This window comes from Colobus angolensis, unplaced genomic scaffold (assembly GCF_000951035.1).
Source record: "Colobus angolensis palliatus isolate OR3802 unplaced genomic scaffold, Cang.pa_1.0 Scaffold38, whole genome shotgun sequence".
Lineage (NCBI taxonomy): Eukaryota > Metazoa > Chordata > Mammalia > Primates > Cercopithecidae > Colobus > Colobus angolensis.
This window is the reverse complement of record NW_012117154.1, coordinates 2,725,702-2,737,380: the sequence shown is the minus strand read 5'-3', so window position 1 is coordinate 2,737,380 and position 11,679 is coordinate 2,725,702. Positions and strand designations below refer to the sequence as shown.

The 11,679-nt window shown below is 41.0% G+C and overlaps 1 pseudogene; it reads left to right on the top strand.

The window, feature by feature from the left end:
* The first annotated feature begins 2,118 nt into the window (after positions 1–2,118).
* LOC105520461 lies at positions 2,119–3,077 on the top strand (annotated as a pseudogene).
* Positions 3,078–11,679: the final 8,602 nt, after the last annotated feature.

Genomic DNA, 11,679 nt, shown 5'->3' with positions numbered 1-11,679 from the left:
TCTCAGCTGTGAACTACAGATAATACTGGTGACAGTACTCCCTGGTGGGTACCTACTTCCCTTGGGGTCCAGGTTTTCATCTGCTTAATGAAGGAAATTCTCTGCTTTGCTGAATTGTGAGAATAATGATATAAGAATGCTTTTGAAGAACCGTAAGGTGGTATTTCCATGTTGACCCACCTTCGTGTGCCCCACCTCAAAGACACTGACTGTGATGTGGTAAGAAAGGAGCGGGGAGCTGCTTTGGGGGCAGCCGGAACTCTCATTCTTCATTCCTTCTTGTATTTCCTCTTGCTAACTTGAGAATCGTGGAGCTCGGCAGTGTCAAATGGCTAAGAGTGGAAGTAGTTGGGGGACAAGTTTTGCATCAGCAGTAATCCTGGGAGAACCCCGAAAGCAGATAACTCTGGGCATTGTAGTTATAATTGTGGTAAGGAAAGAATCATAATTGCTTCAGACTGCCCAGCAGTAAACCTCTTCTTGTGATAAGAAGCAGGCAGCAGGTGCAGGAGTTGGCCGTCATCGCAGCAGAGCCACGTTAGGGCCAGATACCAAGCCAGGTACGTGGTGCTTGCCCGTAGTCCCAGCTACCTGGGATGCTGGGGCAGGAGGATCGTTTGAGCCCAGGAGTTCCAGTGTAGCCTGAGCAGACGTCAGGCCTGGGTAGGTTTCCCATTCAAAGGAGAGTGCCTGAAGAAAACAAGCAATACGAAGGATAGAAACAGCATTAAAAATGCAGAAGGAGAGCATTCTGTTGAAAAATATGACTGTAGGAAACGGCTGTTTTTAAAAGTCAGGAACCCCTGCTTTTTCCAAAAGTAAGTAACGAGATGTATGGGAAGCAGCAGCTAGCTGAAAGGAGATTTTAAAGATATCATGGAAAAGATTTTAACAGGCAAAACTTCAACTTTAAAATTGAAATCAGTATTATATAATATTAAATAACAGAACAAATAGTATGTGATCTAAGTTGTATATATATTACATATATATAAAATAGTGTGTAATACAAAGCCATTATGTGGAGGACTAACTTGAGATGGTGTCCTAAGATGCAGGACAGAAATGGAGAAGTAACAGATGACACAGACAAGACAGTATGTGTCCAGTGTATTAGAGCAGTCCACAGAGAACCAGTAGGGTGTGTACAGTCAGGCACCACATAAGGACGTATCAGTGGCGGACTGCATGTAGACAGGGGTCCCATAAGATCATAATGGAACTGAAAAATTCCTATCGCCTAGTCTGTGGTAGCCATCCTAAGGTCAGAGCTCATGTGTTATTTGTGTTTGTGCTGTTGCTGGTGAAAACGTGCCTACTGTGCTGCCAGTTATGTAAAGATCCAGCACATACGGTTATGAACAGTACGTGATACTTACAATAAATGACTATGCCACTGGTTTATGTACATCCTATTTTTTGCTATTTTAGAGTGTATTCCTTCTACTGATAACAAAAAGCGAACTATAAAATAGGCTCAGGCAGGCCCTTCCGGAGGTATCCAGAAGAAGGCATTATCATCACAGGAGATGGCAGCTACATGTGTGTTATTGTCCCTGAAGATCTTCCAGTGGGATAAGATATGGAGGCGGAAGACAGTGATATTGATGATTCTGACCCTGTGTAGGCCTAGGCTAATGTGTGTGCTGTGTCTTAGTTTTTAACAAAAATAAAAAGCAAAAAACAAAACTTTTGATTGGAGAAAAGCTTATGCAATAAGGATATAAAGAAAAGTATTTCTGTACAGCTGTACAGTGTATTTGTGTTTTAAGCTAAGTTACTAGAAAAGAGTCAGAAAGTTAAAAAAAAATAAAAATTTAGAAAGCAGAAAAGTTATGGGAAGCTGAGGTTGACACCAGCAGAGGCAGCAGCTGGAGCGGCTACAGCCTGCGCCCTCTCCCACCTGCCCTGGGGTCTCTCCCTTCTTTCTCCTCCTCCATCACCTTTTCTCCTCCTCTTCCTTGCCTTTCTGCCCACCCCTATTGTTCCACCCCTGCCCCACCCCTGCCTGCTCTCTCTTTTTCCCTCAGTCGCCTCCTGCTTGGAGTTCTTGGTTTTCATCCCCACTGGCCAAGAACTTGACCACTCCAAGTCCAGCTCCCCATAGCCCTGCTTTATATGGATACTGGTATGATTGAAGTTGGATTAAATGTCGTTCTCACCACCTGGCTACTTATGCATGGAAAGGAAGTTGGCAGTATCATCAGAAAGAAAGGAGAATCAGTTAAGATGTATGAGGAGAGTGGCGCATGTATCAGCGTCTTAGAAGGGAGTTGTTCTGAGAGAATTATCACCTTGGCTGGACCCACTAGTGCCATCTTCAAAGCCAGATTGGAAGAGGATATCAGTAGCTGTGTGAACAATAGCACAGCTGCCAGTAGACCCCCTGGTCACCCTGATGCTGTCGATCCCTGCTAGTCAGTGTGGCTCATTGGAAAAGGTGGTTGCAAGATCAGGGCAATACGAGAGAGTACAGGGCTCAGGTCCAGGTGACAGGGTATATGCTCCCCAACATTGCTGACTGAGCCATCATTATTGCTGGCATTCCACAGTCCATCACTGAGTGTGTTGGACAGGTCTGTGTGGTCATGTTGGAGTCTCCCCCAAGCGCATGGCCATCCCATACTGGCCCAAGCTGTCCAGTTCTTCGGTCATCTCTGCGGGTGATCAGGACAGGTACAGCACAGGCAGCGACAGTGTGAGCTTTCTCCACACCACTTCGTCCATGTGCCTCAACTGTGACCTAGAGGGACCACTTCTAGAGCTGATCAAGCTGTACCAGTTGACAATGCAACAAACTAGTTTTCCCACAGTGGATGGCAACGCTGGGATTCAGTGCAGGTTTGGATGCATCTGCTCAGACCACTTCCCATAAACTCACCATTCCAAATGATATTGGCTGCATAATCAGGTGTCAAGGCACCAGAATCAATGAGATCTATCAGATGTCTAGAGCGTAGATCAAAATTGTGAACCCAGTGGAAGGATCTACTGATAGGCAGGTTACCATCACTGGATCTGCTGCCAGCATTAGCCTGGCTCAATGGCTAATCAGTGTCAGGCTCTCCTTAGGATGAGTGGCATGGGGAACAGCTAGAACAATGCAGATTCACGTACTATAACGCTGTTCACCACCACCCACCATCAATCTATAGTTTCTGAACAGGCAACCATGCCAGGTTTTAAATAGTTTGTAAATTTTTGGTTTTTACACACTATCATCCATTCCTTTATTTTTTATTTTTTAAAAAATGAGATGGAATCTCACTCCATTGCCCAGGCTGGTCTTGAACTGAGCTCAAATGATCCTCCCACTTTGGCCTCCCAAAGTGTTGGGATTATAGGCGTGAGCCACTGTGCCAGCCTGTCATCCACCCATTTTTTAAATTAAGGTGTTTTAATTCCTTTCTCTGTTCCAGTGTTGATGCTGAGATTTTGTTTAGCAATACAGGTTTCTCCCTGTTTTTGTAGTTGTTGTTTGTTTGTTTTTTGAGACAGGGTCTTGCTCTGTCGCCCAGACTGGAGAACAGTGGGGCAAACATGGCTCACGGCAGCCTAGACCACTCAGGCTCAAGCAGTCGTCTCACCTCAGACCCACAAGTAGCTGGGACCACAGATGCATACCACCGCACCCGGCTAATTTTTGAATTTTTCAGAGAGACAGGATTTCATTATGTTGTCCAGGCTGGTCTTAAACTCCTGAGCTGAAGCAATCCACCTACCTCAGCCTTCCGAAGTGCTGGTATTATAGGCGTGAACCACTGTGCCTGGCCCTCCCTGTTTTTGTTTTTGTTTTTTGGCTTATGAATTTTTCTGTTTATTATGAAAATGTAAGAGTGGGATGTTAATACATTTCAATTTAGTTCTGTAATAGGAATTTTTCAAAAAATTAAAAGGTGCATTGGAGCTTTTTCTTTGTGAATGGAAACTGGATGCCACAGTGAATAACAAAAAAAGGCTGCGAAGATTACTTTATTATTGGAGAACAAATTTTTAAAAAATAAATTTAGTGTAACCTGTGTACAGTATTGATAAAGTCTACAGTAGTGGACAGTAATGACCTAGGCCTTCACATTCACTCAATGACTCACCCAGAGCGACTTCTAGTCCTGCAAGCTGCATTTATGGTAAGTGTCCTATACAGGTGTGCCGGTTTTTGTCTTTTATGCCTTATGTTTACTGTATCTTTTTTATGTTAGATATGTTTAAATATGCAAATATTCACCATTGTGTTGCGTTGCCTACAATATTCAGTACAGTAACATGCTGTACATGTTTATAGACTAGGTATGTAGTAGGCTGTAGAATCTAGATTTGTGTAAGTACACTATAATGTTTATACAATGACAGAATCATCTGGCGACACATTTTTCAGGATGTTAAGCAAAACATGATTGTATATCTGTCTATATAGATGTCAGGGAAATTGGCTTACCTGATTATGGAGGCTGAAAGTCCCACAACAGGCTGTCTGCAAGCTGGAGACCTTGGGATGCTGGTAGTATGGCCCAGTGCAAGTCCAGAAGCCTCAGAACCAGGGAAGCTGATGGTGTAACTCTCAGTCCTAAGCCAAAGGCCTGAGGGCCTGGGGAAACTGGGGAGGGAAACCAGGGTCAGTCTTGGAGTCCAAAGGCTGGAGAGCCTGGAGTTGTGATGTCCTGTTCAAGGGCAGAAGAAGAGTGACCCAGCTCCAGGAGAGAGATAATTCACTATTTCTTCATCTTTTTCTACCTGGGCCCCCAGTGGATGGTTGGTTCCTGCCCACATTGAGGGACAATCTTCCCACTCCACAGACTCATGCTAAACTCTTCTGGAAACACCCTCACACAGACATCCAGAAATCATGCTTTACCAACTCTCTATGCATCACTTTGGCAACCTGGTACTAAAATCAAGCAGGAATGGCTATACTTAGATAAAACAGACAGAAGCAGCAAACAAACAGTTATTATATAATAGTAAAGAGATCAATCTAATGAGGAAGTAACAACTAAATGTATGCACCCAACACTAGAGCACCCGGATTTATAAAGCAAATATTTCTAGATTTAAAAATAGAAGTAGACTCCAACACAATAATTGTTGGGGACTTCACTTTAGTCTCAGAATTAGATCATCTAGACAAAATTAACAAAAACCCATTGGATTTAAACTAGACTTTAGACCAAATGGATCTAACAGACATTTGTAGAACATTTTACCCAACAACTGCTGAATACACGTTTTTCTCATCAGCACATGGAACATTCTCCAGGATAGACCATGTATTAGGACGCAAAACAAGTCTTGACAAATTTTTAAAAATTGAAATAATATCAAGTTTCTTCTCAGACCACAGTGGAATAAAAATAGAAATAATAGGAACTTTGGAAACTATACAAATACATGGGAATTAAATAACATGCTCCTCCTGAATGATAAAAATTAATATGGAAATTAAATTATTGAAACAAATGAAAATAGAAACAACATACCAAGACCTATGGGACACAACAAAAGGAGCCCTAGGAGGGGGGAGTTTGTAGCAATAAACAGCTACATCAAATGAGTAGATAGATTTCAAAGAAGCAATTAAATCATGCACCTCAAGGAACTAGAAAAGAACAAACCAAACCCAAAATTGTAGAAGGAAAGAAATAGTAAAGTTCAGAGCAAATCTAAATAAAATAGAGACTAAAAACATACAAAAGGTCAACGGAACAAAAAGTTGATTTCTCAAAAAGAAAAAATTGATAAACCCCTTGCTAGACTAACCAAGAAAAGACCCAAATACGGGAAATGAAAAAGACATTACAACTGATATCACAGAAGTACAAAAGATCATTAGAGACTGTTACAAATAGCTATACACTACCAAACCAGAAAACCTAGAGGAAAGGAATAAATTGGTGGAAACATACAACTACCAAGATTCCAGAAGAAATGGAAAACCTGAACAGATCAGCAATGAGCAGTGTGATTGACTCAGTCATGAAAAGCCTCCCAAAAAAGAAAAGCCTGTGACTGGATGAATTCACTGCCAATTTGACCAACCACATAAGAATTAATACCAATTGTCTTCAAACTCTTGCAAAAAATCAAAGAAAAAATAACTCATTCTACAAGACCACCATTTCCCTGACACCAAACTAGACAAGGACACACGAAAATAGGGAACTACAGGCCAGTGTTGCTGATGAACCTAGACACAAAAATTTTCAAAAAGAACAAAAAACTAGCAAACAATTCAACAGGGTGCCAAAAAGAGAATACACCATGACCAGGTATAATTTATAGCAAGGACACAAGGATGGTTTAACATACACAAATCAATAAACGTGATACATCACAACAGTGAATGAATGACAAAAACCTTATGATCATCTCAGTAGATGCAGAAAAAGCATTTGATAAAATTCCACGTCCTTTTATGATAAAAAGCTCTCAACAGACTAGGTACAGAAGAAACATAACATAATAAAGGCAGTATATGACAAACCCACAGCTAACATCATACTGAGTGGGGAACATCTGAAAGTATTTCCTCTAAGAACTAGAGCAAGACAAGGAAGGATGCTCACTTTTACCACTTACTCAGTATAGTAGTGGAAGTAGAGCCAGAGCGATCAGGCAAGAGAAAGGAATAAAAGGCATACAGATTTTTAAAAGAGGAAGTCAATTTGTCCCCCTTTGCAGATGACATCGTTTTAACATTTAGAGAAACCAGAAGACTCTACAAACAAACAAAATACACAGTTAAAGCTGATAAGCAAATTTGGTAACGTTGCAGGATACAAAATGAACATACCAAAATAGGGTTTTTTTTTTTTTTGTTTTTGTTTTTTGAGGCGGAGTCTTGCTCCGTCCCCTAGACAGGAGTGCAGTGGCCGGATCTCAGCTCACTGCAAGCTCCGCCTCCCTGGTTTGCGCCATTCTCCTGCCTCAGCTTCCCGAGTAGCTGGGACTACAGGTGCCCGCTACCGCGCCCGGCTAGTTTTTTGTATTTTTTAGTAGAGACGGGGTTTCACCATGTTAGTCTCGATCTCCTGACCTCGTGATCCGCCCGTCTCGGCCTCCCAAAGTGCTGGGATTACAGGCTTGAGCCACCGTGCCCGGCCCAAAATAGGGTTTCTATGCACCAAAAATGAACTAGCTGAGAAAGAAAGCAAGAAGGCAATCCCATTGACAACAGCTACAAAAAAATACCTAGGAATTAATTTAACCAAGGAGGTGAAAGATCTGTAGAAGGGAGATTATGAAACACCAATGAAAGAAATCGAAGAGGACACAAACAAGTGGTAAGACATCTCATACTCATAGATAAGAAGAATTAATATTGTTAAAATGACCATGTTGTCCAGGACAATATGCAGATCCAGTGCAATTCCTATCAAAATACTAATGCCATTTTTCACAGAGATAAAAAATCCTAAAATTTGTATGTAACCAAAGAAGAGCCAGAGTATGCACAGCAATCCTGAGCAAAAAGAACAAAGCTGGAGGCATCACACTACCTGATTTCAAAATATATTACAAGGCTATGGTAATCAAAACAGCATGATATTGATATAAAAATAGACACATAGACCAATGGAACCAAATAGAGAACCCAGAAATAAATTCACATATTTATAGCCAACTGAATTTTGACAAAGGCACCAAGAACATAAAATAGGGAAGGACACCTTCAATAAATGGTGCTGAGAAAATTAAATATCTATATGCAGAGGAATGAAACAAGGCCCCTCTCTCACTGTATACAAAAATCAACTCAATGGATTATAGACTTAAATATAAGACTTGAAACAATAAAACTAGAAGAAAATATAGGGGAAACACTTTAGGACTGGTCTAGGCAGAGATTTTGTGGCTAAGACTTCAAAAGCATAGACTGCTGAAAAATAGACAAATGGGACTGTATTAAACTAAAGTAGTTCTGCACAGCAAGGGAAACAGTCAACAGAATGAAGAGACAACGTGTTGAATGGGAGAAAATATTGGCAAACTCTTCATCAGGTAAGAGACTAATAAGCACGAAACTCAATAAAAAAAATAAATCTTTTAAAAAGTGAGCCAAAAATGAGTAGACAATTCTCAAAAATAAAAAACAGAAAAACCCCACAAATGGCCAACAGGTTGTAAGAAATGCTCAGCGTCGTTAAATATCAGGGAAATGCAAATCAAAACCACAAAGAGATATCCTCTCACCCCAGTTAGAATGACTGTTATTAAAAAGACAAAAAATAGCAGATGCTGGTGAGGATGTGGAGGAAAGGGAAGTCTTATACATTGTTGATGAGAATGTAAATTAATACAAACACTGGAAAAGTATGAAAATTTCTCATAATAGAACTACTGTATGATCCAAGAGTCTCACTACTGGGTATTTATCCAAAGGAGAATAAATCAGTGTATCAGAGGGATAACTGCACTTGCATGTTTATTGCAGCACCATTCACAATAGCAAAGATATGGAATCAACCTAAGTGTTCATCATGGATAAAGAAATGCTGTATATATACACAATGAAATACTATTTGGCCACAAAAAGAATGAAATCCTGTCATTTACAGTAAAATGGATGGAACTGGAGATCATTATAAGTGAAATAAATCAGACACAGAAAGACAAACATGACATGTTTTTGGTAATGTGTGGGAGCTAAAGAAGTTGATCTTATGCAGGTATAGAATAGGATGATACATATTAGAGGTTGGGAAGAGTGAGTGGGTAGGAGGGGGCAGGGATAAAGAGAACGAGCTTAACAGGTACAAACATACAGTTAGATAAAAGGTATTAGTCCTGTCATTCAACAAAAAAAACTACAGTTAACAACAATGTATTATATGTTTTAAAATAAATAGAAGAGAGGACTTGAATTGTTCCAAACACACAGAAGCGAGAAATTTTCAAAGTGATGCACACCTCAAATATGCTGACTGGATCATTACATATTCTATGTATGTAACAAAATGTCATATGTACCTCATCAATATGTAAAATATTATGTATCAATACAAAATAAATAGAAATCATTGTGTAAGTATCCAGACAGATAAAATGATTATCTGTCTTCTTCATTAACTGTTACTACCTAATGCTCACACTGAAACTTGGAAGCTTAAGATAACTAGTATTTATTTCTCATGAGTCTGTAAGTTGGGTGGGTGCTGCTGCTAGTCTGGGCCATACACAGCTAATCTTGGTTCATGCAACTATGTTCATGTGTCTTAGTTGAGTGGCTGGGGCCTGGCTGGCCTAGGATCGTCTTGGTTGGGATAGTGTGACCCTCTTCCATGTGCCATTCTTCTTCCATAGCAGGTGAGCATGGGCCTGCTCAGACCTGCCTAGACATTTCTTGTGTTGATTGTAGAGGAACAAGAGAGGGGACAGAAACATGCAAATGCTTTTTCCAGCCTCTGCATCAAGTTTCCCATGGTCACGGTGGCCAAAGCCATTTGTGTGGCCACCTCCAGAGGCAGTTTGGGAAGGCACCATGAAAAGGAATAGGTATGAGGGACAGTCTACCCTCTGACCACATTTACTCATGCCCTACCACTGGCAAAATATGTTCACCGCAATTCTAGGACAGTCAAAGTCTCATCCAGTCATGGTACCAGACTTGAAGTCCAGGATCGTGTAATCTAGGTTAGGCCCACACACATCTTCTCTTAATACAGAAATCTACAAACTAAAAAGTCAAGTTGTCTACCCTCTACAACCTAATACACAATGGTGGGACAGAGGCAGGTCATCTGCAATAAATGCTTCCATTTGAAAAGGGAACAAATAGAACACATAGAGCAGTCAGTGGTCTATAACAATTCTGAAATTTCAGTGAGAAAATATTGCCAGCTGCCTACTCTGGGAGCAAGAGATGTTCCTTGATTAAGCCCAGTTTCTGTTCTCTGGCAGTGGCTCTCCAGTCTTGCTCTTGGCTCTTTTCTAAGACGTCTTTTTTTCATCACATGCCGTGCCTGCTTCCAAAGAAATGGCCTTTTTTTGGCACTTGAGGAGCTTTCTTATCCATAGAAAGAAGAATGTCTGAAATACAGTACCCTTAAAAACATTGTGGGCTTTCTTTATATCTAATTATAGTCCACTTTGTGCTCCAAAAGTCAAAGAACTGAAGGGTCTGGGGTTTTGCCCTATTTGCAAACCGACTGACAGATTTCACCCATTTCTAGGTTAGAGACAGAGCATTTTCTTACAGGATAGCAAGAAGTGTATGCTTCATGTTTTTGTCAGCATCCTTCGTCCCCTAAGCCCCACAGGGACGATGAAGAAGAGTCCAGGTGGGAGCTGTGTGTCACAACTGAGGAACCTTGAACTTAGGGAGTCCAAATCTTTTATGATGGGCAAGCAAACCTGCCATTTTCTCTATTTTACCACATAGCAAATCTGCCCTTTGATCTAGGAGATAGCATCTCTATCTTCCAAGACTGTTTGCTATACAAACAGTCTTGAAGAGAGAGTACTTCTGCTTTCAAGAAGTGCAGAAATGTGAGCGACCCATGAAGAATTGTATTCCGATAGTATTCACCCCTTGTATCTATACCATTACCATTCCATTAACCACTCTGATTAATCTGACCGATAGGATTTGCTAACAGCTCAGATGTAGGTATGAATGGGAGGAACCCAGGTTGCTACCAAATGTGTAGTCTGAGCAACTGGAGTGGAGTTATTTTAGCTGAGATGGGGGGATGCTGTAGACGGAAACCCAGACATTCTGATGTTGAATAGGCAACTGGGGCGGCTAAAAATGGGAGTTGTCTGAAAAGATTGCATATAGTGCTGTGGGCTTGATTGAGATAACCAGGCAATGAGTACAGAGAGAGGAGGACCAAGGGATGAACCCTGGGACTCTGCAGTGTCACGTGGTCAGGGAGATGACAGGAGATAGCGAAGAACCCATGGGAGATAGGATGAAAGCATGGTTTCCTGGAAGCCTGGTGAAGAATATGTTGAAGCAGGAAGGATGGCTCACCTGGGTATAGTGCAACTGATACACTAAGGAAAATGAGGATTGATGCTCAGTCACTGGACTTAGCATGTACTGGTTGGTCAAATGAGTTGTATATTGCATACTTTATATTGAAATTATGAGTAACAGATCAATAATTATTTAGATGCAAAGAATTTGTAATTATATTCATGCCAGGAAATTACTAATTTAAAGACTAGTAGTTTCTGGAGAAAAGTAAAAAGCAGAATGAACACAAATGGCACTGTGGTTTGAATGTCTGTCCCCTCCAAAACTCATGTTGAAACTTAATTGCCATTGTGATTATAAGAGCTGGAAGCTTTACAAGGTGGTTAGACCACAAGGGTTACCCCGTCGTGGGTGGGATTGGTGGTGGTATGAAAGGGCAGTTTTGGCCCCCTCTTGCTCTTTCTTGGCTCTTCTGCCGTGTGAGGAAGAGAGTTAATCCCTTACCACCTTGGAAGTGGATGCCAAGCCCTCACCAGACACCAAACCTGCTGGCACCTTGATCTTGGACTTCCCAGCCTCCAGAACTGTGAGCCAGGACATTTATGCAGAATTCCATTCGTGATAAATTACCCAATCTCAGGTATTCTGTTATAGAAGCGCAAAATGGGCTGAAACGAATGTTCCAGTTTATCTCTTGTTTTTGCCAATGGAGATTCGTTACTGAGTTGTGTTCAAGTCCTGCAGTCTTTTAATTTTTATTTTAT